Source organism: Dermacentor variabilis, unplaced genomic scaffold (assembly GCF_050947875.1).
Source record: "Dermacentor variabilis isolate Ectoservices unplaced genomic scaffold, ASM5094787v1 scaffold_14, whole genome shotgun sequence".
Taxonomy (NCBI): domain Eukaryota; kingdom Metazoa; phylum Arthropoda; class Arachnida; order Ixodida; family Ixodidae; genus Dermacentor; species Dermacentor variabilis.
In genome coordinates, this window is record NW_027460302.1 from 10,131,553 (window position 1) to 10,157,418 (window position 25,866).

The 25,866-nt window shown below is 53.8% G+C and overlaps 2 non-coding genes and 1 pseudogene across 2 annotated transcripts; 2 read left to right on the forward strand and 1 right to left on the reverse strand.

Moving 5' to 3' along the window:
* Positions 1 to 4,484: 4,484 nt before the first annotated feature.
* On the reverse strand, positions 4,485 to 6,223 carry LOC142567678 (uncharacterized; annotated as a pseudogene).
* A 5,636-nt stretch (positions 6,224 to 11,859) lies between these two features.
* Positions 11,860 to 13,674, forward strand: LOC142567877 (small subunit ribosomal RNA). Its single transcript, XR_012825281.1, has one exon. It is a non-coding gene; the product is annotated as a small subunit ribosomal RNA (ribosomal RNA).
* Positions 13,675 to 14,856: 1,182 nt separating this feature from the next.
* LOC142567846 (5.8S ribosomal RNA) lies at positions 14,857 to 15,009 on the forward strand. Its single transcript, XR_012825260.1, has one exon. It is a non-coding gene; the product is annotated as a 5.8S ribosomal RNA (ribosomal RNA).
* The last annotated feature ends 10,857 nt before the right edge of the window (positions 15,010 to 25,866 follow it).

A 25,866-nucleotide genomic window follows, 5' to 3' on the forward strand; every position in this document is an offset into this window, starting at 1 on the left:
ACTCCATTTCGGTTGCTGCTGATTGGCTAGGGCCGCTCGTCTCCTCCTCGCTCGTACAGCTGCATCCGATCAGCAGCGGCAGAAATGGACAGTCCATTAGGTGAACTCTTACAAAATACCCCCCTTAGAACACTTTTTGAACATAGTGAAAAAATTTGTGACGATCTGTTAATGAGGCTCCTGTGAACATGTGAGCCAAATATTGCACAGCATGCAGTAGGAAATTTACAATCTTGCGTCAAAAAGTTGCTCTCGCATGCACCGATGTTGTCATTGAAAGCAGTTGGCCTACCTTTGTGAGAACATTTTCAGTAATACATAATTGTTTGAGTTAAATGAAATCTATGTCCGAAAGTTTGAAAAGACAAAAATAATTTGTTCTTTGCAATGCTCGTAGCTGCGTCTGCTGTGCATGGCCTCTGAGATGGTGGTGGTGTGCTGTGTAGGCTGTGTGTTGTAAGGCTATTCTACGATTTTTTACAAAAGTGTTTCAGGGCCCCCTTAACAATATCTAGAAGTTCAAGAACTGAAGTCCACTTTTTTACTTTTTGCAGAAAACCCCATACTTGCGACATTGGAGTTCCTGGCATCTCGCTGCAAAGAATCTTTAACTGTAATTTTGTCAGCGGTGAGTGCTTTAGAATTAACTGCATGCAAACATGTCAGTGTCACTTGCATTAATGAGTTACCCTGCATATACAGTAGAACCTTGTCTATAAGGTTTGAAAAGAAATGAAGGACAAAATGTACTAACCGGTGAAATGTATGGCCCCTACTCACTAAAAAATTTGTCAGACTCATCTGTAGTTTACATCAACAATGTGAAGCGTTGCGTGAATCTTTGTGGCTTGAAATGCTGACACTTGCAGTAAGCTAATGGGGCCTGAGCAGCCCAAGATGCATTGTCTTCTTTGCAGATTTGGCAAGCTTACATTTGCACTCCTTAGATTTGACCTGGATCAGCAGCTTCACTTCAGGCAGGGTATTTGGCTTAAAGTTTCGACATGGCCAATCGGCAAAAATTATTGTGTCATGAAACGTGTACACACGTCAAGCTAGTAGGGCCCAAGTGGACTGAGATGCGCTTTTTGTTTTATTGTCTAGTGTTTTAAGATGGTGACGGAAAACCTAAACGAAATTGAGCTGGTGTGCGATGCTTGAGCATGAGTCTGCCAGAGTGAGACAGGATGTTCAGTTGGCACAGAGAATAGTGCTACATTGTATTTACAGGGTATTAAGGGTGTGCAGTACGTTTCCAATGACATCATGCCTCATGCGCTGTCCGATAAGTAAATGTGCTAATTGCGGTGGAATACAACATGGAATGACCATGAAGGAAGAAAATGGCAACGGCTCCTGAGGAAATTTGTCGGTACCAGACAAGAAAACTGAGTGTGCCTGTGTTTTCATATGACAAGGACAAGCGTGTACTGCGGGGAAGCTGCTGCAGTAGGTGGCTACTGCTCGGTTGTATGTGACTCGAGCCTTTTCTCATCCACATGGGATCTAGCGTCTGGGAAATGTTTAATGTGATTGAAGTTTGGCAACGTACTGAACATTGGTGCCCAAGGAATGTGTTTTTGGGGACGTATTAGCAGGTAAAAAAACACATAACTGTATTGGTCCATTTCTCATGTTATCGTTCTGAAGATTGGGGCCGAAAAAAGGTACACATCTGAATTGGATCAACAAGGTTCTACTGTACATAAACTTTTCAGTGTTGAAGGCTGTGACCAAACAATTGTATATTTTTCATTACTGTACTCAGTCATGGCCTGAACATTAGTTGAAGATCACAATATTTTACAGTTTCAACGATTTGACCCTGTTCTGGCATTCAGCAGGGCAATGTCCTAGCTCAGAAATCTTCTGTTCATTGATTGGGCATTTTAGAAAATGAGATTTATTATACCTCTAGCAAAATGTAATCTTGGTTAGTATATTTACTCTTTCTTTTACAGACGGAGGTGCCAGTGACTCCATGTCTGCTCAAAGAAGAGAATGGGCAGCTGTCCCTGTACATAGACAGGGAGCGCATCCTGCAGGCCACTTCACTTCTCGGCGGCTTGGCATGCCTTTTTGCCTCTTTTTGGGTATTTAACGTGGAGTACCCCAAAAAGGCACACCGCCTACTTACCTTTTTTGAGCATGGTTTTTTGGATCTGTGCCACACGAAGCCACGTGTGAAATCATTAGAGCTCATAAACTTCTTCAGGGCACACAAGGCTCCTGTGGCACAAAATTTGTAAGCTTTAATTTATTCACCTTTATTTTTTGATACCTTGCTACATTCCACGTCAGCAGTGCGCGCTTCTCAGCCTTTCACCCCTTTTTATTATGCAAAAAGGTGAGGCGTGCAAACAGGACACAAGAGAAGAGGAGTGGACAACACAAATGCCGACTATCAACTGAAGGGAGCACTGATAGTCCACGTTCGTGTTGTCCACTTCTCTTGTGTCCTGTCTGCTCGCCTCGCCTTTTTGCATAATGAATCCTCACCAACTAGCTCAGCTTTCTGTTCGAAACTCCCCTTCGTGATTTTTTTTTCCTTATGTTTCATATGGTGCTCGCCTCGCACATTCATTCTCCGTTTCATTGACCGGCGTTGTCTTCACATTATCGCACATGCCTTGCTGGTGACTCATGACAGTGTAAAAGGGAAAGCATGGCAGTGGATACATAGAGTTCCCAGTCAGCACTGTGTTTGTGCTTTTTGTTTTACTTCATCTGTTAGTAATATTGCTTGCCAAGGTGGTTTGCATTGAACATGTGAAAATAGCGCAGCGCAAACCGAAAAAAGGATAGATACACTGGCTTGAATGAAGGCATACTCTATTGATTTCACTTACACAAACGGCCAGGAGTGGACACTTTGAGGCACCCTAGTTTATCGCATTGTAGGTCTTGGAGCCCATGAAATTGGCTAATACTTTTCTGCATGCTTCACTTGATTCTCGTAAACCACAAGTGTAGCAATATTCTCAGTGTTATGTCCACACCAATGCCATTTTAATGTGATGTTTAACATGCCTCCTTTCTCTGCTACTAGTCAACCCTTGTTTAATAGCTTGTATGTACCTGTTATTTATTTATTTATTTATGTGCAATATCTGCAGTTCCATGAAGCTTAGTTGTCTTACAGCAACACTATTTGGGGGAGTTTCACAATGGTTGCAGTTTGTATTAAGTCTCTCTTTCATTTATTTATGTGCAATATCTGCGGTGCCATTGAGGCTTTCATTGTCTTACAGCGATCATGTTAAGGGGAGTTACACAATTACATTGTTTGAATAGATAGCTTATTCACACAGTTTTTTTAGGAAGTCATTCATGAATTTTGTTTCTGACATTTCATTATGCAGGCTTTGTATTAAAAGTCAACAAGGAGCTTGTATGGCTGCTACGGTAAAAGTGCGCCAATATGTTAGTAGCCTGCATGCGAGCTACCACAAGCAACTTGAGCGCAGCAGGAGTTGCTGTGTGCAAGCAAGGCTGTGAACCAGCAGCCAGATCCCTAGTTCTACTAAAGGATGCGAGAAATCCCTTATGACAGCATTACTGTCAGATTGCCATACTTCCCTGAAAAATCTCTTAACTTGTTCTTCTCGAGATGTTATGGAACGAAGGTTGCTTGTCATCTCAACTAGTCCGCATTGTCTTTCATAATGCAGTCTTCAGCACTGCTTGTTTTTTGTCTAATTTAATCGTCAGAAGTTGGCCAGATGGTGGTTTTAAGGCTCTGTAACCCATTTTGCACTAGCAGCCTTGTACAGGTGGAATATCAGGAAGGCAGCTTGGGTGATGGCTGTCACAAGCTTACATGTGATTATTTTGGCACTTTTGTTGCTTTTCTGTTGACATTACTTTTCCTTTCATTGTTCTTAGGAAATTCAAGTGTGATGTATGCTTGGAGCTAAGGGTTTGATCCACAGGTTGTAAAGTGTACACTACAGCCTAGAGTTGGTCTGTGCAAAGAATTGATTGGAGGCCACACTCAAAAAGCTTTTAATTCAGCAGCCAGGATTATAACAATGTTTTGTACAAATTTTTTCAGGGAGGTAGTTATAGTAACGAAAAGTGCTAAAATTGGGAGTCTCGAAAGCAATAAGTAACAACTGAAATAAAAAATTGAGGGAAGCTTTGGCATTTGTGTAGCTAAATGTATGTCCTATTGAATGAATTAACCAGGATAAACATGATAAACACTAAAAAAGAAATCCTCCAAAAACTAAACAAAGTTAAAAAATGATCAGTTTTGGTGACATTTGCAAAATGGGCTCTAAAGTCATAACTGTTGCATCAGTGTTTTTCATCATGGTTCATTTCGCATCTGTGTGATGAATGCGCATGCAAAATTCAATTTAAAAATATTCATTTAAGAAAAAGTTATCACCGTTTGCGTAACATGAGGTGAAGTAAAATCTTGTTTTGAGAAAAACAGATTTCAAACAATGTGAAACATGTGAGAAACAACACACAAAGGCCTAAAATGCTCCAGGCTCATAGCTGGGGACCTCGTGAGATGCAGTAGTCTTCTTTTGTTCGTGCGACCGCTCGTCTTTTCTTCCTAGCCTGTTTTGTCTCGTCAGTTCATTTGCATAGAGCCTTCTGCATGCGCTGGTGGTCTCTGCCATTGCAAGCTCCTGTGTAGTACCCTGGTTCAACGCAAGCCTGCCTCAGTATGTCCAGGGTGCTTATGCTGCCATCATTAAAGTGTGCAACAGCGTCACGCAAGGCAAACAGTATTGTAGGCAAGCTGACATACACCTCCTTGGGAGCCCGCTACCATATAAGTCCGTTGAAGCATTCACTTGCATTTTGTGTCTTGCCATGCTGACATTTTGATAAAAATTCATCTGAGCCCAGATCACTGTACATAGCTGTTACTCTGCTTGGCACATCATTCAGAAGTCCTCCTTTCTGGACGTACTTCCCTTGGCTGAGTGATTCTACCTTTTTGTACCCGCACCAGCTGTTCGTTCCTACTGGACATAGGCCATGTCTTGGTTGCGCATCTGTAGAGCTGCAGTGGAAGAGGCTGGCCACGGTGCAATCCCATAGTAGTTTTGCAGGCGGGTCAATAGGGGCATCAGTCAACTTTCCTTTACCACCAAGTCCCCGCACTGTTTTTTTTTAGTTTCCTCAGGCAGCAGCCGACACGCTTCTGGACATGCCCAATGCATTCAAGTTTCTGCTCGCTGTGTTCTCCATACATGTCCTTTACAGTGGCTTAGCTCTTTGAATCACCTCGCCATAGTACTCCAGGCACTTCAAGCTTTATGTTGCTTGTGATCTCGCAAATAGTCTGTACAAACCAACCGTCTCCATACTACCTGCACTTCCTTTATGGTTTGCTTGTCAGGAAGTGTAACTTGCCTTCCAGCCCTTGCATGAAGCACTTGTTCGGTTCAACTTTCGTTTCGTTTTGCAAGCCATGCATGTGCTAGAAAGTGCCTCAACATCAGTAACTTTTCCTGTGTCAACAGAAATCACTGACATGCAGCCACGCTTCTGCCACGTTTCGCCACCTGAAACACTGCACTCATCACTCCTTATGACATGACAAACTTCTGCAGCAGCATCAGTCATAGACTTTGATGCTACTTTTTCAGCTGCTGCAGTCAGTTGAGATGATGTTTTGTCATAGGCGGAATGGCGCGTAGAGGGAGGCATGTCATCACTTAGAGAACATTGTCGCACCTGCATACCTTTTTCCTAACTGTCGCATTGCATACACCAGTCGAACATTGTTCTCATTAGCATGCACCATTCTTTTCTATGTATTGAACGAATGCTTGAAGCCACACACAACCGCACAGGTAGAGCAAATCCCTTGATGAGAGCATCCTTCCAGCTTCAGTGATGAATTCTTGCATTCAGGGCATGCTAGCACTGAAGAAAGGATATTAAAGGCAACTATCCTGTTCCCTTGGAGAGCAGAATCTAGCCGTAGAGCTTCGTAGCTTTTCTTGATGTTCCCAAGGTTCTTGGCACTTGCTGAAATGCCCGCGTCCACTAGGTCAGGAGACGGATGCTTCGTCGTGTGTTGGTTCCCGGCAAACTTACATTTGCGTCTTCTCTGCAATCTGACCTTTGCCATGCTACTCAAAAAGTGGTTTAAGTGGTCTACTTTTTATGCCTTCGCACCTGCGAGCATTGCAATTTGCAATTTAAACAGCAGCTAAGCGACGCCTGACCAAGGTAAACAACAAATGTTCTTCGAGTGTCAGGACCCCCTTGTGGCCGTTTTTATAGATTTTAAAAGAATAGTAAATGCATAAAGAAGCATAAGAATACAATTTAATAATACATACAGCTGATATTACAATATACTGAGAATATAGAATGCAATTTGGTTTCCGTTTTGCAATACGAGGGTAAGGGTTCGAAAACTCGCTGTAACACGCAAACTAATCATGATAGGGACATACTGCTTTTTGCAATGTCTAGCTAAATGTTTTGGGTATTTTAAAAATAAAAAAACTAAAGATCAAATGTTTGAAAAAAATGAGTTTTTAGTGTGGCCTCCCACCTTAAGGGCACGCATTTTCACCCACTCTTAAATGAAATTGTGGTACAGTCCTTGATGACTTTCTTAGCCACCATGTTTGCCTTTCAGTGGTATGGGGAAAAAAGGGAAGCTGAGCTCTGCTTTATTTAGTCCACTCTGCCAGCTTACCGTAAAAATGGAACTGTTAACTTTTGTTTTCCTAGTCATTTAGTTTTCAAGTGCAATAAGTGGGCTGGAATCCTCCCCAGTTTTTGATGCTTTAACTCTTGTTCATGTGAATTTCAACGAGCAATGCTGTCCTCTTTACTCTCTCCTTTACCTTTTGCAGTACCACCAAAACTAGGTGGGCGAACTCAGGTGTCACAGAATGCTCTGCTATAACTATGTTATTTTCGCAATGACTATTGCACGTTGTTTAGGTACTTGTGGCAGGTTTAGATATACTTTTTATGTATTTCATATGGTCCTGGCTAAACCTGCAGCTGGATGAGTTGCTTTGTATTTATTATATTTCTGTGTTATTCTGTGTATTTCTGTCATTATATTTCTGTGTGGTTTGTGCAAAAAACATGACAGGAATAAAAAACTAGTTGAGAGCTTGTGCCCATGTCGTGCAATTTTCCTTGCCTGTGTGCTCATGAAATAAATTTATTTTCTACAAAGCACTACGTTGCTTATTTTTGTGTGCATTTTCCAGCTTGGACACCAATATATTGTGTATTTCCCAGTGTGGAAAATCAATACTGAAAATTCTGACATCAGCATACTAGCTGATGCATGTGAACAAATACTCCAATATCTTCCTGCAGTACCTCCCCGATCAGTGTAAATATGGTACACTACAAAACTTCACTCGTGAATGTGAAAAAGTACTTCCATAGTTCCCTGCAGAAGCTCCTTGATGGATGTAAACATATGCTCCCATAATTCCCTGCATAAGCTCCTTGATGAAGGTAAACATATACTCCCATAGCTTCCTGCAAGAACTCTTCGATGGAGGTAAACGTATGCTCCCATAATTCCCTGCAAAAGCTCCGCGATGGAGGTAAACATACTCCCATAGTGCCCCGCAAGAGCTCCGCGATGGAGGTAAACATACTCCCATAGTGCCCCGCAAGAGCTCCGCGATGGAGGTAAACATATGCTCCCATAGTTCCCCGCAAGAGCTCCGCGATTGAGGTAAACGTATGCTCCCATAGTGCCCCGCAAAAGCTCCGCGATGGAGGTAAACATATACTCCCATAGTGCCCCGCAAGAGCTCCGCGATGGAGGTAAACATATGCTCCCATAATTCCCTGCAAAAGCTCCGCGATGGAGGTAAACATATGCTCCCATAATTCCCTGCAAAAGCTCCGCGATGGAGGTAGACATATACTCCCATAGTGCCCCGCAAGAGCTCCGCGATGGAGGTAAACATATACTCCCATAATTCCCTGCAATAGCTCCGCGATGGAGGTAAACATATACTCCCATAGTGCCCCGCAAGAGCTCCGCGATGGAGGTAAACATATGCTCCCATAGTTCCCCGCAAAAGCTCCGCGATGGAGGTAAACATATACTCCCATATGTACATCCACAACCTCCGTTCAGCAGCGAAGTAAATCTTTTACTCCGCTTACCCGGAGTATATTAACCTCCCATCGGGGAATGCGATAGAGGACAAGTCATTTACTCCCATCTCGGATCATTTTTGCTAACAGTGTAGGAAAACCTACGGACTTCGCCATACAGAAAGAAAGGTAGATGGCTCGAGCGAACGAGAGCCAGTGAGTAATGGCAGAACCGTCTTGGGAAGAGAGAAAAAAAAATTACCGACGATTACGTTACTTCCTAATGCGAAATTTGAGCGCAGCAAATAAGCTGTTTCACCGACGCAAAGACAATTTTGCGACTAGCCTGCGACATGTCCTGCTTGAGCAAACACCAGGCGGCCTCCTGTGCTGAGAGCTCTCGGCGGCGGCGATGAGCTTCTGCTTCAGCCTCGCTTACTGCTGGTTGCTCTCGACGGCGGCGATGAGCCTCCGCTTCGGCGGCGCGAACGGCAGGGTCTTCTCGGCGGCGGCGCTTAGCCTCTGCTTCGGCGACGCGTACTCCTGGATCATCTCGACGGCGGCGACGGTAAGCTTCTGCTTCGGCGGCACGCACCTCTGGATTCTGACGGCGACGGCGCTGGGCCTCTGCTCTGGCAGCTCGTTTAGCAGCAGCAGCAGCAGCAGCAGACGGAGGACTTCCATCCGTCGTCTCGCTCATGGCTCAGAAAGAACTGGCAGATAATTTCGCAGTGGCGAACGGCAGCGGCAATTTCGGCTCGGGCGGTGCACATATACAGATCCGCCGCCACCGATCTGGCTCTCTGATTGCCACCGCACAGGGCGAACGGCAGCGGCAATTTCGGCTCGGGCGGTGCACATATACAGATCCGCCGCCACCGATCTGGCTCTCTGATTGCCACCGCACAGGGGTTGCATTGGAGGAGGAGCGAAGAAAGGAATTAAGTTTGAGCCGGCGCTTTGACAACCGGAGACTCGCAGGAAGAGGGGGGAGGGGGGCGGCGTGTACACCCAGCGGCAAACGATGGGGGCAGAAGCGCGCGCAGCAAGCGGACAACACGATAAAGGGAGGAGGGAAGAGATAGCAGCGACTGACTGATGCCGCTGACGCCGATAGTGAGTCAACCCCAGCTGCGGAGTTGGTTTCAGGGACAACGCCGCCGATGCCGACACAAACAATATGATACCCTCGCTTCCGCAGCGCTAAGAACCAGGTCTAGCCGTGGGAAGGTGGTCACGTATTCGTCGACGTGCCGGGGCCTACGTGAAATAACCGGCGCGTCGGCAACTGAAGAGCACCCTATCCGCCACACAAGAACAGGGGGGGGGGGGACCCTTTCCTCCTCTTTCTGCATGGCGGCGACGGTGTTCTATGCAGTCACGTTATGTTGACTCTCTAGCGGCGTCAGCGGCATCCAGCGGTATCAGTCGGTCGCTGCTAGCGCTGGGGGGATGAAAGGGGGGCGGAACTGGTTACGAGGCCGACGACAACGCCGACGACGACGCGAAACCCAGGAACGGACGCCAAAGAGCTGCGCTCTAAAACACGCAAAGGTTGTTGGCTTGTGGCAGCATTCTATTTTACAGCGAGTGAAGAGCATAGCAGCTTCTACAAGACCAGCTAAAAAAAGTAGAAGAACGTGAGAGGGAGACAAACAGGCGTGTTTCCTTAGAATGCAGAGCATGCAGCACACACTATCAAGTGCCAAAGAGACGGGGAAAGCAGATGGCGCGAAGGTGTATGTCGTCAAAGCTTGAAGGCAATTTCTAAACTACAAGGCGTGCCGAAGTCAACCCACTCTCATCAGGTTGCTCCCGCCTCCAAATGCATTTAAATTAAAATTACAGTCGCCTCGAAGGCAGAGAGAGAGAGAGAGAAAATAAATACACTCGCTTCGTGCAGCTGCACCCGTTCAAATTTTACAGCAAGAGCACTCCCGAAAGCGCAAAGCCCGCTGCTGCCTGGGCGGAATGCGCTCGCTTCAGGAAATCGCCGTGCTTGCCTCGGCAACCAAGAGGTGTCGCGCGGCACACTGCTGCATTCTAGCACACCGGGAACCGCGCAGACGTCGGCGATCGCCTCGACATCGCTGCGAGCGCTCGAAGAGACAAAGTCCGAAACGACGTCAGCCGGGGTGGCGGGAGCTCGATACCCTTCACGAAACTTCTGCGTGTACACCGCCGCACGGCCACGACGGAATCGCTGGCATCCTGCTCACAGCTGCATTGTGTCGCGTCGGGAACCGTGGAAACACCACGCAGACGTCGGCCCCGACGTGGCTTCGAGCGCTCGAAGACACTAAGTCCGAAACGACGTCAGCCGGGGCGTCAAGCACGCCGCCCGCGCTGGTCGCACTCGTGCTCGGAAATGGCGAAGGGGACCGTGCTAGCGTGCCTTGAATCGGTGAGCGGCGGTACCGCGGCGATCGCGAGAGCTCGTATCAGCCGCGCCAAAGCGAAATATTGGCGCTCGGCTCGGCGCAGTACGCCGCCTCGTCGCACGAGTACGGCCCCATGGAGGTCTGGCCACTTATCGCTGCCCTTATAAGGGGCCATACAGTGCCGGCCGACATTGTACCACAGTGCGATTTTTGGCTTGCGCGTCTTCGTAGTTGTTTCCGCGCACTGCTGCGGAGTCGAGAATCGTGCCCAGGCACGGCTACGCGAGCGCTCGAAGCGACAGAAGTCCGAAACCACGTGAGCCGGGCCGGCGGGAGCTCGACGCCTTTCACGCAACTTTGGCGTACAAGCCGCCGCACGGCCACTACTGAGTCGACGTCACCGTGCAGAGGGCTGCACTATAGCACGCCGGGAACCGGGAGAGAACCGGGCGGGCGTCGTCGTCGGCCCCGCGACGTTGGCGCGAGCGCTCGAAGAGACACAGTCCGAAACGATGTCAGCCGGGGCGTCGAGCACGCCGCCCGCGCTGGTCGCACTCGTGCTCGGAAATGGCGAAGGGGCCGGGCTAGCTTTCCTCGAATCGATCGGCCGGGGGCCGCCTCGTAGGGGGACCGAAAGGCGATCGTTCAGGAAACTGCACTGGCCATTCGTGAGAAATTGCCGTTCGCGCATTCGATGGACGCGCTGCAGTTTCACGACTTCGACATGGTGCTGCCGACGTAAGCTTTCAATCTTGCTCGCGGCGTTACGAGGCGGCACGATTTCCAGCAAACGCTCGTCTAAAGTGGCACGAGTACGGAACCATGGAGGTTTGGGTACTTATCGCTGCTATTATATGGGGGTCCCACAGAGCAGTCGCCCCCAAAGCGACCTGGGTGTTTGATGTGCGGCGGGGCTTCGTGCCCGTCAAGCGTGTCCCCGGTATCGCTCCCGTGGATCCCACAGCTGACGTCTGCAGCCTCATCCGCTTGATGCGTTAGGGGCTGGTTGTCGGACCACGCTTTTTCCACGATATCGAGGTGTGTTCCCCATCGTCCTCGGACGAGTCAAATACGAAAGCGCCGAAGGCGCGGGCGTGACGCGTCGCCTGGAGGCTTTGCCATCTCGGCTACGTTGCAAACGTCGGTCGGTCAACCAGTGCTGCGGGCTCGAGAGAAACCGCAAGCCGCGATCGAGTTGACACAACCAGTCTATCGAGAAAGTTGCGTGCTTCTTGCCGCGTGGCGATACCCGGCCTTGCGGGGAGAGCGCCGTAGCGAGCTCGAACGCCGTCGTCTCGGACGGTGCAAAGTGCTACACTTTGCGAGAACGAGGCGTGTTGGGGCGCCTGAAGGTGGCCTCGGCATCGCAAAAACGGCGTCCGGCCTGCTTGAAAGGCGGGACGCGCAGTTGAACGATTACCTGTTTGATCCTGCCAGTAATCATATCGTTGTCTCAAAGATTAAGCCCTGCATGTCTAAGTACATGCCGAAATAAGGCGAAACCGCGAATGGCTCATTAAATCAGTTATGGTTCCTTAGATCGTTTCTTCCTACTTGGATAACTGTGGCAATTCTAGAGCTAATACATGCAGTGAGCCTGAAGCCCTTTGGGCGACGGGTGCTTTTATTAGACCAAGATCGATCGGGTTTCGGCCCGTATTGTGTGGTGACTCTGGATAACTTTGGGCTGATCGCATGGCCACGAGCCGGCGACGTTTCTTTCAAGTGTCTGCCTTATCAACTTTCGACGGTAGGTTACTTGCTTACCATGGTTGTTACGGGTAACGGAGAATCAGGGTTCGATTCCGGAGAGGGAGCCTGAGAAACGGCTACCACATCCAAGGAAGGCAGCAGGCGCGCAAATTACCCACTCCCAGCACGGGGAGGTAGTGACGAAAAATAACAATACGGGACTCTTTTGAGGCACCGTAATTGAAATGAGTACACTCTAAATCCTTTAACGAGGATCAATTGGAGGGCAAGTCTGGTGCCAGCAGCCGCGGTAATTCCAGCTCCAATAGCGTATACTAAAGCTGCTGCGGTTAAAAAGCTCGTTGTTGGATCTCAGTTCCAGACGAGTAGTGCATCTACCCGATGCGACGGCTCGGACTGAACATCATGCCGGTCCTTTCTTGGTGCACTTCATTGTGTGCCTCGAGAAGGCCGGTGCTTTTACTTTGAAAAAATTAGAGTGCTCAACGCAGGCGAGTCGCCTGAATAAACTTGCAAGGAATAATAGAACAAGACCTCGTTTCTGTTCTGTTGGTTTTTGGAATACGAGGTAATGATTAAGAGGGACAGACGGGGGCATTCGTATTGCGGCGCTAGAGGTGAAATTCTTGGACCGTCGCAAGACGAACTACTGCGAAAGAATTTGCCAAGAATGTTTTCTTTGATCAAGAACGAAAATCAGAGGTTCGAAGGCGATCAGATACCGCCCTAGTTCTGACCATAAACGATGCCAACCAGCGATCCGCCTGAGTTACTCAAATGACTCGGCGGGCAGCTTCCGGGAAACCAAAGTGTTTGGGTTCCGGGGGAAGTATGGTTGCAAAGCTGAAACGTAAAGGAATTCACGGAAGGGCACCACCAGGAGTGGAGCCTGTGGCTTAATTTGACTCAACACGGGAAAACTTACCCGGCCTGGACACTGGGAGGATTGACAGATTGAGAGCTCTTTCTTGATTCGGTGGATGGTGGTGCATGGCCGTTCTTAGTTGGTGGAGCGATTTGTCTGGTTAATTCCGATAACGAACGAGACTCTAGCCTATTAAATAGGTGCGGGGTTCCCAGCACCTTACAACCTTCTTAGAGGGACAAGCGGCTCCTAGCCGCACGAAACAGAGCAATAACAGGTCTGTAATGCCCTTAGATGTCCGGGGCCGCACGCGCGCTACACTGAAGGAAGCAGCGTGTCTTTATCCCTGTCTGAAAAGACTGGGTAAACCGTGGAACTTCTTTCGTGATTGGGATAGGGGCTTGCAATTGTTCCCCTTGAACGAAGAATTCCCAGTGAGCGCGAGTCATAAGCTCGCGTTGATTACGTCCCTGTCCTTTGTACACACCGCCCGTCGCTACTACCGATTGAATGATTTAGTGAGGTCTTCGGACCGATGTCGGGCGCGGCCTTTCGGTTGCGCCGGTCTGTTGGAAAGATGACCAAACTTGATCATTTAGAGGAAGTAAAAGTCGTAACAAGGTTTCCGTAGGTGAACCTGCGGAAGGATCATTATCGGATTGTGAAGGGTGACGTACGACACAAATGAGAAGGGGCTGGAGCGATTGAGAAGGGTGACGAGCGCCATTGTTTCAACCCCGTGTGGGTGAAGCAGCTCGCTGCGCCCGACGCTTTCCGCCGCTGGCCCCGCTTGGACGCGGGGACGGCTATACCCGAACATGCCGGGGACTGCCTGAATTTTGAGGGGCGCCCCGTGCCAAATTTGTTGCGCCCAGTGGACGCAGGCTGCAACCTTGGACTGTTGGCTTGGCCGCGATCGCGGGTAGAAACGGCGTAACGCACAATGGGTGGGCTTTCTGTCCGCCTCGGCGCTCTTGCGCGGAAGGGGAGTAAGACGACCCGACCTGCTGCTTCGCCCAGTATGAGGGGACCGGCGAAGCGTGCGGTCGGTCAAGGAACTGACGGTCGAGAGCTGCTGCCGCTTAGTACACACGGAACCGTGGTGCGAGCGCTCTCCCGTACTCGGCGGCAAACGCTGCCGAGTCTGAAAAGGCTGGTGGCTGCCGGTCGCTTCCTGCGACGAGTATGGAGTAACGACCCGACTTTGTTGCTGCCCAAGTACTAAAGGAACGGTGTGGCGTTCGGTCGGTCATGGAACTGGCGGTATGAGGGTGCGGCTGCCAAGTACGGAAGGAACCGTGGCCTAAAGCGCTCTCCCGTCCTCCGCGGCAAATGCCGCCGAGCCCGACAGGGCCGGCGGCTGCCGGTCGGCTCCTGCTCGCGACGCGCGAGGTGTCGAGATCGCGGTTCAATGCGACGACATCTGCAGGCTATTTGCCCGCCGCCGAGGCAAAGGAGGCGTTGCTGCGAAGTACCGAAGGAAACGCGGCTTTGCTACGTCGGAAGCGTTCTGCGGTTAGCGGACTTGTGCGCTTTGGGAAGGCGCCGCACGTCGAAAGAGGAAAAGTACGGATAGACGAGGGACCGTAGTCCCGGATTCGAACGCACTTGCGGCCAAGCCCTTGCTGGCTTCGTCTTCCGCCTCAAGTAGACTTGTTGTGGCTCCGGCGCAGAAAGCCCCTCCCTGGCACTGGCCGAGTGGTTTTGGAGAGCTGCGCGAGTACGCACGCCGAAAGAGCACACGCCAAAAGGCGCTCTTCGAAACCACACACAGGGAGACGCCACGTGCCTGAAACCCTGGTTGTATTGTACTGAATTGAACAAACTATTTTTCACGACTCTAAGCGGTGGATCACTCGGTTCCCTGGTCGATGAAGAACGCAGCCAGCTGCGAGACTTGGTGTGAATTGCAGGACACACTGAGCACTGATTCTTTGAACGCACATTGCGGCCTTGGGTCTTCCCTTGGCTTCGTCTGTCTGAGGGTCGGATCACATATCAAGAGAGCCTTCAGCGCACAGGGAACGCGCGTCCGTCGAGTCGTTTTGACCTCGTCGGCATCATGGACAGTACGTTGAGCGCTAATGCCACGCGCCAGCGACCTCACAAAGAAGGAGACGGTGGCGAGCCGTTGTGCCAAAGCTTCGAAGAGACGGAAACGAGGCATTATAATCTACTGCAGCGTGACGTGTGCGCGCCTCTAGCAAGACCGCCGCAGGATGGTGTCGGATACCTGCAGGGAAAGAGCGGTCCAAGCGCGAGGTGCCAACGTCCGTTGCCATGTAGCGCGCACGTTTGCGAGAGTCGGAAGCGATCGCAATTTGCGTTGTTTGCCTTCGGAGTACGTCGAGCTCCAGAGCTGGTCGCTCGTTCGTGTCACCGCAGCTGTGTGGGCACCCCTTCCTGGCTTCGTCGCAGGAATCTGCAGATTCTTGCGAGGAGCGGGGAGGAGAAGGGTGGCCCCCGAAAGCGGTTCGAGGCGATAGCGCCCTCTGGGAGCGAGAAGAGCACGGCACGGCGCAGAAATTGCCGCGAAACGGAAAATGTCTCTTTCGAGAGCGTTGGCCGCGCTGACGCGTTCCGTCGTAGTCCGCCGTCGGTCCAAGTGCTTCGCAGTCTATGTCCCCTAAAGACTGGGCCACTGGAGTTGGGGCAGGGGCGACGCTACACGAGACGATGCCCCCAGCTAGGTTTTAGTCGTCCCTGCGGTGCCTGCTGGAGCGGCGCGCTGCTAAGGGGCGATCTTTGCCTCGGTGGTGTTTGGGCTTCAGACACGGTCGCTTACCACGCAACTGCTCGTGCGCCGCACGCGTTCAGGAGGTTCACCGCCTGCCAGCCTCGTCTATAAGTAGCTCCGTGTTTGGCGAAGGACGTGGTAGGCGTCGTAGTCGGTTGGCTCTGGGTTTTCAAACGTGTCGAGTCCTTTTCCGCATACCGCTCGTATGACGCACGCGCGCAGGCGTTGTGCCGCCTGCCAGCCTCGTCCGCAAGAACGTGGCAGGGCGTCATACTCGGTCGTGCCGGAATGGGCGAAAGCGATGTATCCGTTGTCGACCTCACATCAGGCGAGAGAACCCGCTGAATTTAGCATATCACTAAGCGGAGGAATACAAACCAACAGGGATTCCCCGAGTAGCTGCGAGCGAAACGGGACCGAGCCCAGCACCGAATCCCCCGTCCTTGCAGGCGGTCGGGAAATGTGGTGTATGGGAGGCGACGTTCTCTGGTGTTTGCGACGGTGCAAGTCCCCCTGACAGGGGCTTGTCCCAGAGTGGGTGCCAGGCCCGTTTCCGCCGTTGCGCGCCCGGGATGAAGCCTCCCGTGAGTCGGGTTGCTTGAGAGTGCAGCCATAAGTGGGTGGTAAACTCCATCTAAGGCTAAATACGACCGAGAGACCGATAGTTCACAAGTACCGTGAGGGAAAGTTGAAAAGAACTTTGAAGAGAGAGTTCAAGAGTATGTGAAACCGCTTACAGTAAAACGGGTGGGCCCTCGAAGCTCGAAAGCGGTGGGATTCAGTCTCCAGGAGACCGCGGAGGCGGCGGCGTCGGGTAAACGGCCCCCTTCGGGGGGCTGTTCCGGCTGCTGGCACGCAGACGCGGTCTCCAGGGTGCGCACTTCCCACCGCCGGTAGAACGCCGCGACGGACGCGGATCAATGGGAAAAGTACGACTTTGAGTCCGGCTATGGAGGTGACCTGCCCGTTCTTTCGGGGACGGCTCGCGGGAGTTATACCTCGCCGTGCACGAGAAGTTCGTCACCCCGTCCAGGCCCCATGGGCTTCTCCCGGCTGTCGGGAGGCCCGAACGATGACGCCCTCCGGAAACGGAGCGGAGAACCCGCTGGGCAAGCTTGTCGTCTCCTGTCGTCCGGGTTGGTCCCGTGGCGGCGGGTTGGCCGCCGAGAAGCCGCTGCGAGCGGGGCGATTCTCCCGCGGAGGCGCTATCGTGGTTTGCGGCGAGGTCGGTAACCCACCCGACCCGTCTTGAAACACGGACCAAGGACTCTAACATGTGCGCGAGTCAATGGGTCTCTCGAAACCCAATGGTGCAATGAAACGTGAAGGCCCCTTGCGGGCTGCGTTGCGATCCCGGACCGCACAGGGGTCCGAAAAAGGGAGCCGCAATGGCCCGTCCCAGGCGCTCAGTCGTCGCCGTGGCGGAGCGAGAGCGCACACGTTGGCACCCGAAAGATGGTGAACTATGCCCGGGCCGGACGAGGCCAGAGGAAACTCTGGTGGAGGTCCGAGGCGATTCTGACGTGCAAATCGATCGTCCGACCTGGGTATAGGGGCGAAAGACCAATCGAACCATCTTGTAGCTGGTTCCCTCCGAAGTTTCTCTCAGGATAGCTGGCGCTCGATGGGAGAGCAGTCACAGCTGGTAAAGCGAATGATTAGAGGCATTGGGGTCGAAACGTCCTCAACCTATTCTCAAACTTTCAATGGGTGTACGGGAGGCCTTCTGGGTTGAGGCCTCCCGCTGCGATGGGAGTGCCAAGTGGGCCACTTTTGGTAAGCAGAACTGGCGCTGTGGGATGAACCAAACGCCGGGGTAAGGCGCCCGAGTCGGGACGTTCATGAGAACCCATGAAGGGTGTTGGTTGCTTAAGACAGCAGGACGGTGGCTATGGAAGTCGGAATCCGCTAAGGAGTGTGTAACAACTCACCCGCCGAAGCAACTAGCCCCGAAAATGGATGGCGCTCTAGCGTCGCGCATATCCCCGGCCGTCGCCGGGAGAAAAGCACGAAATGTGGGGGTGCTAAGCCGCGACGAGTAGGAGGGCCGCAGCGGTGGGCGTTGAAGGTGTCGGGCGTGAGCCCGCCTGGAGCCGCCGCTGGTGCAGATCTTGGTGGTAGTAGCAAATACTCAAGTGAGAACCTTGAGGACTGAAGTGCAGAAGGGTTTCATGTGAACAGCAGTTGAACATGGGTCAGTCGGTCCTTAGGGAGAGGTGAAATCCTTTCAGAAGCGGGCGCGTTTGTGCAGCTCAGTCTGTGAATCGGAGACGCCCCGCTGCAACCAAAAGGGAATCGGGTTAACAGTCCCGAACCCGGCTACGGAGATCGGTCCTTCGCGACCCAGTGCGGCAACGCAAACCAGCTCGGAGACGCCGATGGGAGCCCCGGGAAGAGTTTTCTTTTCTCTGTAAGGAGATCGAGTCCCTGGAATGGGTTCACCCCGAGATAGGGACGGTGGCTCCGTAGAGCAGTGCGGCTCTTGCGCTGTCCAGTGCGCTCCTGTCGGCCCTTGAAAATCCGAGTGAGGGAGTGTGATTTTCGTGCCGGAGAGTACCCACATCCGCAGCAGATCTCCAAGGTGAACAGCCTCTGGTCGATAGACCAATGTAGGTAAGGGAAGTCGGCAAAACGGATCCGTAACCTTGGGAAAAGGATTGGCTCTGAGGGCTGAGCCGGTCGGGCTGGGGTCCAGAAGCAGGAACGGCACTGCACCGGGACTGGGCGAGGCTCGCCGCCGTAAAAAGCGGTGCGGCCGAGCCCGGACCAGCGTCGGGACCTTCCTGTGGAAAGCCACAGCTGTGCATTTTCCGTGGGCTTCGCGCCTGAGGTTCTTGCTTCGGCCGGCAGAAAATAGCCAACTCAGAACTGGCACGGACGGGGGGAATCTGACTGTCTAATTAAAACAAAGCATTGCGAGGGCCGTTGACGGTGCTGGCGCAATGTGATTTCTGCCCAGTGCTCTGAATGTCAACGTGAAGAAATCCTGAAAAGCACGGTTAATCGGCGGGAGTAACTATGAGTTCGCATGGTGAAATTTGACCACCGTCAGCGCGCTTTCATCCCGGTCGATGGCTGCGCAGAGAACATCCTCCTATTATCTACCGCAATAGACGAGGCCTTACGTAGACAACGGCCTCTTTACATGGCCTCCGTAGATGTAGCAAAAGCGTTCGACTCCGTTTCATTCGACGCCATAGTTCACAGCCTTCAACTAAAGGGCTTTCGCACCGAATTTATTGATTACATTAAAGATTTTTACGATATGGCAACAACTGTTCTCACCTATGAGAATCACAGCCAACTGGTCCATCCCACCAGCGGTGTTCGCCAAGGCGACCCGCTCTCACCTTACTCTTCAATATGGTGATCGACGAATGGCTGCAAACGCCCACTTGTGGAACAGCATTCCAAAGTGACGAGCTTTCATTGGATTGTATGACATTCGCCGATGACCTCATCATCATGACCTCAACTCCTAAAGGCCTTCAACTACGTCTGGACATGTTACAACAATTCCTTTCCAACAAAGGACTGATGATTAATGCAAAGAAAAGCTTCACTCTGAGCCTGCAGCCTTCCGCCCGGGACAAGAAAACGAAAATTCTCACAGATCAAGTCTTCCACATTGGCTCCGAACCAATTGCTGCTTCTTCTACCACCTCCACATGGAAATACCTAGGAGTGTCCTTTGGGGCCACTGGTCGAAGCGCCCTACCCGTCCATAAGGAAGTTCTCGAGATGCTGCAACGTGTCTCCAAAGCTGCCCTCAAGCCCCAGCAACGATTAGTTATCTTGAGACAATATCTTCTTCCGCGACTCTACCACCGTTTGGTGCTAGGTCCCGTAACCGCTAAACTACTGCTAAAAATAGACTCATCTGTTCGGGCAGCCGCACGACGATGGCTAGCCCTACCACATCACGCCCCACTTGGTCTCTTCTACACAGCCATTTCTCACGGCGGACTTGGAATTCCATGTCTGCGAACATTAATCCCTGGTCTTAGACTCCGTCGCTACTCCTCACTAGCCGACTCCTCCTCAATTCCATGTAGGGCTGCCTTCTCCATGAGACTCATAAGGACATCTGTAAGACAAGCTACACAACTCTGTGAATACAAGAACACACACATTACAACATCCAAACACAACAAGAAATTTTGGTATTCCAGTTACTATAACAATGCCGATGGACATGCTCTGAGGGGTGTGGCCGACGCTCCGGGATCTTGTGATTGGATCCGTGAGGGAACAACTTTCCTGAAAGGCAAAGAGTTCATCGACCTTTTGAAAATCCGGTCAAACTCATTAGCCAACTTAACCCGTACGAAAAGAGGCCGGGATGTAGACAGGCAATGCCGTGCCGGTTGTAATTCATCCGAAAGCCTGGGCCACATCCTACAGGGATGCCACAGAACACATCATACACGGATAACCAGACATGACAACATAGTAACATATGCAGGCAAACGATTAGGGGAGGTTGGGTGGAATGTCAAGGTGGAGCCAAGGTTTAAAACTGGCCAGGGCGTAAAGATACCGGACTTGGTTCTCAGAAGGGAGGGCCAGTCTGTGGTTCTGGACGCCCAGGTCGTGGGAACCAGGATCCCCCTGTCGGATGCTCACGCTTCTAAATGTGCAATATATAGTGATCCTTCTTTATTGGAACAGATGTCTGCAGTGGCTGGGCAGCCTCCCATAGTCTCTTCAATAACAATGAATTTTAGGGGGCTATGGGCCAAAGAAAGCTTTAAATCATTAATTGAACTAGGTCTTACTCGAAATGACATAAAGGTAATGACCATCCGGTGTCTGCAGGGGGGGCTTCGGTGTTTTCGGACGCACCACCATATGACGACTGTCTTTTGACGGGTGAAGTTAGCGTTCTGGCGTCGCTTCCTCTCCTCCACTTAAGCTGTTAACAGCACGGGTAGTACTGCCCATATCCAGTACTCAGCTCTTGTGATGGTACCTGTCGGCTAGATGTGCCCCGTTGCCAGTCACTGGATCCCTTTCTCCGGGCTGGCCTTACGTCTCAGCCGACAAGCCGTCACAAGATTGAAAAAAAAAGCCAAATGCCTCGTCATCTAATTAGTGACGCGCATGAATGGATTAACGAGATTCCCACTCTCTCTCCTTTATGCCTCTCTCACTTTCTGTCCCTATCTACTATCTAGCGAAACCACAGCCAAGGGAACGGGCTTAGCAAAATCAGCGGGGAAAGAAGACCCGGTTGACCTTGACTCTAGTCTGACTCTGTGAAGAGACATGAGAGGTGTAGCATAAGTGGGAGGTCATGGGATATGGCCTCGTTTCGGCGGGGTCCTCGTGGCCGCCAGTGAAATACCACTACTCTCATCGTTTCTTTACTTACTCGGTGGAGCGGGAAGCGGACCATTGAGTTGTCCACGCTTCTAGTGCCAAGCGATGGGCCCCCGGTCTCCCTTCGGGGCGGTGCCGGTCGGGCCTGCGCGACTTGCACGAGCGCTCGTGCAAGTGTTCGGCTGGCCGGCTGTATCGGGCTCTCGCTTTTTTCTTCAAAAACAAGGTATTTCGCATTTGGCACTTCTATATTTTAGCTTGGGTTACTTTTAAACGTGTAGGGGCCTCATTCGTTGTGAAAACCGGGCGGGGAAGGGCATTATTTTCGATATCTCTGTGCTTTCTTGGTCGGCCAGCCATCGGGCACAAGATGGCCAGGGCTCATACCCTTTGAGCCTGAGTCCGGCCATGCCCAATACTGCCCGAGACCATACGGTCTCGCCGTCGCCGCCTGCAACGGCCAGCGCGGGTGCGTCGCCGAAATCGGATTTTTCCGATGCTGGCGACGACATCCTCGCGGCAATCGCGTTGCAGGAAGGGAGCGCGAACGGGACCACGCCGGCTGCGGCGGCCGAAGAAGACGACCAGCTGTCCTCGGTTTCCCTGGCGACCGCGGTGGCGTCTCCCGCGCTCGCGGGGGACAGCGGCGAGCGGGGGCAGGCTCGCCTGCACGAGATCCAGGAGGAAATCCACCAGTACCTCTCGAACGCTGCGAATAAGGTGCCCGTCGCAGCGCGCAGCCTCATCTCGACCCGGCTCTACGAGATCGTCCATCTGTTCTCGGACCTGCGGTCGGACGTGTCGATGGAGCGGGGCGCGGCCGTCGCCCTGCGTGGCGTGTTGGCTGAGGCGTGCCGGGAGGTCGCGGCGCTGCATCGACGGGCCATCGTCGCCGAGGGGCGCCTCGAGGGCTCCAGCATTCTGGCACCCGGTCCAGGGTGTGCGGCACGCGATCCCGGCGCGTCCGCGGCGGCTGCCGGCTCGGGCCCTGGTGTTCCGGCCGCGGCGGCGGGCGCCGTCAGCTACGCCGCGGCGCTGAGGGCGTCGCCCGCGGCGGGGGCGGGCGGCGTCAATCCGGCCGTGGCGGCGGGCGGCGGGGGCGCGCGGACGGCGCCGACGTTCGAGCATGTGGCCTTCCTCACGCCCATGGCACTGACGACGACACCGGCGAGAGACGCTCTCCCTCTCCACCGTGGCGTACGGCCGGCCATTCGCCGCACGGATCGCGGCGTGCGCGGGCGCGTCCGTCTCGGGCCTGTCGCGCGCATAGAGATGGCGGAGCAACAGCGACGCCGACTCGAGGACGCTCGCCGTCCGGCCGCCATCCTGCCTCGTCAGCGGAGGCAGCATGACATGCGACCGGGCGGCGCCGAAAGCCAACCGGAAGGCGGCTTGAAAAAGCGACCGCCGGCTGCACTGGTTGCAGACCTCCTTGTCTGCCTCCTCCTTAACGCGCGCCCCGTCTCGGCGGTATTCCGCCAGCGCCCGGCTGTACTCGCTGCGGAAATGGGCCCGCAGCTGGTCGCAGCGACACCACTGAAAACGGCCCCGCATCGCGTTAACCGCCCTGCGTCGGCCGTCAAGCTCAGGCGTCCACCAGGATTTACCACCCGCTCCCCTCCTCTCGCGCGCCGGCCGAAGTTGTCTGACGCGCTCGCGATCGATAACAGTATGAAACCTCGCCAGGACCGCGTCCAGGGCGGCCGGCGAGGCGATGTCCGCGCCTCCCGCGCGCGCGAACCATCGCGAGCTGCGGACAGCCTCCAACCACTTACGCCTACCGTAGGTGGTGAGGCGCCGGCCAGTCGCGCACGCGCCAGTGTGGACGGCGATGTCCAAGCGGCGGTGCTCCGATAGCGTCTCCTGATCGGAAACGCGCCACGTGCAGCCGCGCCGCACGAGCGTCGGCGACGCGAGGGTTACGTCAATCCAACTATCGACGTATTTGGTGACGTACGTCGGGGGCGAGGATGCGTCGTTAAGGACCACCAGTCCCGCAGCCGCCGCAAACTCAATCAGCCGAGTGCCCCTGTCGTCTCCCTCGCGAGGGCCCCACAGGACGCTGTGCGCGTTGAAGTCACCCATGACCAGAATGTCTGGCGTGCGACTTCTGTCAATGGCGTGAGCAAGGTGTTCAAAGACGTCGTCCAGCGTCCTGTGGGGCGGCGCGTACGCGGCCACGACCGTAATCGCGAACTCGCGCGACGAGCATTCCACCGCGACCACCAGTCTCGACACGTGTGTCGGGAACACGTCGAAAGGTGGCCGGCGCGTGACGATCGCACACAGCGGGCCGTCGGCCGCCGCGTACGCATGGTAGTGCGGTGGAAGCTTCGGGAGCTGACCCCGCTGCGTGTACGGGTCCATGATAGCCGCCAGCACGCAACCCTCTCGCGCCATATGGTCGGTCAACAAAGCCGTCGCACGGCGGACGTGGTCCAGCGTCAATTGACACATCTGGATCGCACCGCCGGCCCCACCCGCTCCCCCAAGGCCCCGGCACCCCCCCTCACGCGGCCGCCCGCGCCGCTCTATCGCGGGGGGCCGTAGTTGGTACGGGCCCTGAGGCGCGCCACCCTCTCCATGCGGATGGGGCACTCAGGACATCCCGCGGGATGGGACGCCTCGCGGCCGGCCCTTCTGCACTCCTTACAGCAGACCTCCGGTTGCCCCATCCGCACGCGGCACGTTACGGCCAGGTGATTGCCGCAACATTTCATGCAGACCGCCTTCGAAGCGTGCGCCTTGTGCGGGCACGTCGTCCTACCGTGACCGTAGGAGGCGCAGAACGTGCACGTGGGAACGTGCAAGTCCTCCACCGCCCGCACCGCCGTCCATCCTATCGACAAACGGGGCCGCTTCATGATGCGCGCGAACGCGGGCGGATCAACCACCACGACGTACGCGCACGTACCCGACCTCTCCCTGTACATCACACGCACCTTGCACGCGCCGACGTCCAGGTCGAGGCCGGGGTTCCTCTCGTTGAGCACTCGTATAAATTCGTCCGGCGCGACGTCCGGGTCAACCCCGCTAAACTTAACGTGTGGGTTCCGCTTCTCGCCGACGCGGACTAACACCGAGGAGCGCGTGACTGAATTCTCCGCGATCGCCGCCTTCAGATTATCTATCGATTCGCGCGCGTGCCAAAAAACTGTCAGGCCGTACCGTGTGTGCCGCAGCGTGACCTCCTTGACGTTCTTGGCGGCCGGATCGATGTTCGTTTTCAACAGGCGCAGAGCGTCTCTCGCCGGTGTCGTCGTCGGTGCCATGGGCGTGAGGAAGGCCACATGCTCGAACGTCGGCGCCGTCCGCGCGCCCCCGCCGCCCGCCGCCACGGCCGGACCGACGCCGCCCGCCCCCGCCACGGGCGACGCCCTCAGCGCCGCGGCGTAGCGGACAGCGCCCGCCGCCGCGGCCGGAATACCAGGGCCCGAGCCGGCAGCCGCCGCGGACGCGCCGGGATCGCGTGCCGCACACCCTGGACCGGGTGCCAGAATGATGGAGCCCTCGAGGCGCCCCTCGGCGACGATGGCCCGTCGATGCAGCGCCGCGACCTCCCGGCGCGCCTCAACCAACTCGCTACGCAGGGCGACGGCCGCGCCCCGCTCCATCGACACGTCCGACCGCAGGTCCGAGAACAGATGGACGATCTCGTAGAGCCGGGTCGAGATGAGGCTGCGCGCTGCGACGGGCACCTTATTCGCAGCGTTCGAGAGGTACTGGTGGATTTCCTCCTGGATCTCGTGCAGGCGAGCCTGCCCCCGCTCGCCGCGGTCCCCCGCGAGCGCGGGAGACGCCACCGCGGTCGCCAGGGAAACCGAGGACAGCTGGTCGTCTTCTTCGCCCGCCGCAGCCGGCGTGGTCCCGTCCGCGGTCCCTTCCTGCAACGCGATTGCCGCGAGGATGTCGTCGCCAGCATCGGAAAAATCCGATTTCGGCGACGCACCCGCGCTGGCCGTTGCAGGCGGCGACGGCGAGACCGTATGGTCTCGGGCAGTATTGGGCATGGCCGGACTCAGGCTCAAAGGGTATGAGCCCTGGCCATCTTGTGCCCGATGGCTGGCCGACCAAGAAAGCACCGAGATATCGAAAATAATGCCCTTCCCCACCCGGTTTTCACAACGAATGAGGCCCCTACACGTTTAAAAGTAACCCAAGCTAAAATTTAGAAGTGCCAAATGCTAAATACCTTGTTTTTGAAGAAAAAAGCGAGAGCCCGATACAGCCGGCCAGGCGAACACTTGCACGAGCGCTCGTGCAAGTCGCGCAGGCCCGACCGGCACCGCCCCGAAGGGAGACCGGGGGCCCATCGCTTAGCACTAGAAGCGTGGACAACTCAATGGTCCGCTTCCCGCTCCACCGAGTAAGTAAAGAAACGATGAGAGTAGTGGTATTTCACTGGCGGCCACGAGGACCCCGCCGAAACGAGGCCGTATCCCGTGACCTCCCACTTATGCTACACCTCTCATGTCTCTTCACAGAGTCAGACTAGAGCCAAGCTCAACAGGGTCTTCTTTCCCCGCTGATTTTGCCAAGCCCGTTCCCTTGGCTGTGGTTTCGCTAGATAGTAGATAGGGACAGTGGGAATCTCGTTAATCCATTCATGCGCGTCACTAATTAGACGACGAGGCATTTGGCTATAGTAACTCTTTATTTCCTTCCCCTTTGGTGGGCAGGGGTAACCGTGTTGGAACCAGGAACCGAAGTACGCCCGAGGTTGGTCGGTTTTTGAAGGCTTCGTGGGGTTCCAGTTCGCCTTTGTGGTAGGAATTCGTTGTTGTGTT